Source organism: Sipha flava, unplaced genomic scaffold, assembly GCF_003268045.1.
Source record: "Sipha flava isolate LNK unplaced genomic scaffold, YSA_version1 505_pilon_pilon, whole genome shotgun sequence".
Taxonomy (NCBI): domain Eukaryota; kingdom Metazoa; phylum Arthropoda; class Insecta; order Hemiptera; family Aphididae; genus Sipha; species Sipha flava.
In genome coordinates, this window is record NW_020273405.1 from 11913 (window position 1) to 14890 (window position 2978).

Below are 2978 nucleotides of genomic sequence, written 5' to 3' on the forward strand. Positions count from 1 at the left end.
ATTGTTTTATTTAACCATTGTTCGTTAACATTAATAATAATAAGTTTTGTTTATCATTTTCTGGGCCTTTATTGTCCTTGAATATCATCATCACCTCCTTTCACTATAATTTATAATATTCTTCAGAGCGCACGTTCGCGAGTGTCGCGCGGCCGGCTGGCGATAAATATTTTTCAAAGGCTCCGCGACGGTGCGTTCAAACAGTAAATGTGTAAATTGTTCTTTTAAATGTTATTTTACGTATTTAATTCACATTTAGCTCTTACAATGCCTACCAATTTACTAAGAAACAAAAGGAAGAAACTAATAGGTATGTATTTTAAGCTTCTTTGATAATTTACCGTTTTTTATTATTTTATAGCTAAATTTAATTATCATAATGTAATTTAATAAATTTGGAAATACGTAAATTTCAATGGAAACAGTTGGTTAACTAATAACATTGTTCAAACACATATTTTAGGGTCACACGTTATAGGGACACAATGGTAATATTATCCCTAACAGGGCTGGATTTAGGAATGTGGGGGCCTTGGACTTAACCTTAGAAGCTGATATTTTTTTCGATTACATAGTAATATATTTAATAACCAAAATTCCAAATAACTAGAATTTTGGTTAGGAAAATATAATGATTTGTTGTAATGAAACAATAAAGATAGTAAATAAGTAAATTATATTTATTAGATTATAATATGTACTATCAATCATCATAATATATGTACAAAACTTAAATAATAATTGTATATTCATATAATATTTTTGTTAGATTTTTTGCCGCAAATTTTTCAACTACTTGAAAAAACCTAATGATCTAAGCATATCACTTTTGATACTTAACAATGCAAGTCCTGATAATCGTCTTTGTGTCATAGAAGTTCGTAGTCGGTTTTTTATTAACTTCATTAGTAGATAGAAAAGGGGGATTCTGGCCCACCCAACACCCAACACCCGTCGCCGGCGCAGCCGCCGCTGACCACCCAACATCCAACAACCACCGCCGTACCCTGCACCACTTCACCACCACGTCTACCGTCCCCCCCCCCCCCACCATTACCAAGTTAACCGTCGCTGACACCCTCCCCCGCTGACCACACAACACCCTTCACCACAACGTACACCACCACTGTGTGATACGATATGACGAACGTTTAACGTTACAACGAAATTATCAGAAATGATAAGAATAATTGATAAGAAATATACGATAAAACAACCTCGGGAATGAATGATTTGATAAAACAATTTCAAACAACTTTACCGGTTTTTTCCTCTGACCCCAGGGGTGGATCTAGGGAGGTTCAGGGGGTCAGCTGACCTACAGTTAATATTTGTTGACAAATTAGCCTCCTGGAATTTTTTTTTCTATTTTTAAACCTTGATTTGGACTCTTATTCAGTTGGCCCATCGGAGTTACTTGAAAAATGAATGCCATGTATATTGAAAATTTAAAATTTTTCAATTCATAATTTATATTTTAAATTATATCGTTTTAGTAGAAAGTTAAGTAAATCATATTTTATTTCGTACGTTTGTTGTGCTGATAAAATTAGATTATATTTATTAATCGCAAATAAGTCATTATCCGTGGTATCATTAATTCTAAAATATAATATAAATATACTTGTACACTTTTATGAGCATATTGTGTTTTTTTTTTTACATGTATATGTCTTATGGCTGGGGGTCATTCTGTTAATTTGTCCCGACACCGTGAATGTTACCATGACGTCATTGGTGCGTTCACGTGTGCGTGTGTGTGTGCGTCGACCGGTGGGGACCAGTTCCCGGAAATTAGCGATTATACGAACGTTATCGGAATCGCGGTGGCTTGTGATCTATTAGTAACATTAGGTATAGCCCGTTGTATAATAAATGTATTGACGATAAAAATAACTCGTTGTAAATTATATAATATAACTAACGTTGGTTAATAGTTCGTTCATCGATGTCAGTAGGCATTATAGGTATTTGTAATTTTAGTAATTGGTAAGCTTATAATTCTTCGTAAATATATTTATATTATTTACATTATATATATTATACACACCAATTATCACCGCTGCTATACCGCATTGGTTGATCGTTCATCAGTTGTACGCTAGAATTTCATACGGAATAATCGTGTGTGTGTGTATTATACTATGGCTCCGAAACGTAAAGTTGAGTTAATGCGTGAATCTTGTAAACGTAAGCGCGATAATGAATTGCGTTATAGCGATGAGTTTTTTCTGATTATTCGCGATACGCCATTCTGTTCAAATACTACTGATTCTGAAAAATTTGAAGCGTTTTTACGTTTACGAGATTGAAATGCACCAAAGCCGGCGAGTAATGCCGAAAAGTGTAAAAAATATCGCGAAGTCGACAAATTACGCAAGCGCGAAATCGACAAATTATGCAAGCGCGACGCTCGTTTAAAGAACAAGCTCAAAATCGTCATTCCGATAACCGAACCGCTGCGAAATGTCTGTATTGACGAATTTCCCGCCGCTGATAACAAATTCAATTTTCGTTTTATCCAAAACAAATTCGGTGTTCCCTGCGCTGTTTGCGATCTCCTTTAGTTCGAGAAAGATATGAAGTACGTTCCCCGGAAAGCCGTAGATTTTTTGCTCGAAAAATACCCAAAGACTTAGATTCTCATAATATGAGCGTGTGCAATACTTGTTATAAAACTCTGCTCAGTAACAAAGTTCCTCGTTTTACTACGATTAACGGTTTTTATTATCCTCCATTTCCGTCTGATTTACCGCCTCTCGATCTTATCTCTGAACGATTAGTGTCACCGCGTCTCCATTTATGTAAATTCGCCGTCTACGTTTTTTACATGGTTCTAAAGGTATCGCCGGGCAAGTAATCAACATTCCAGTGGATGTTAACTTAATGGTATCGGAACTGCCTCGCCAACTGGATGACGATCTTGCGTTCAATGTTCACATTAAACGACATTTAATTCATAAATCGACCTACTTGAC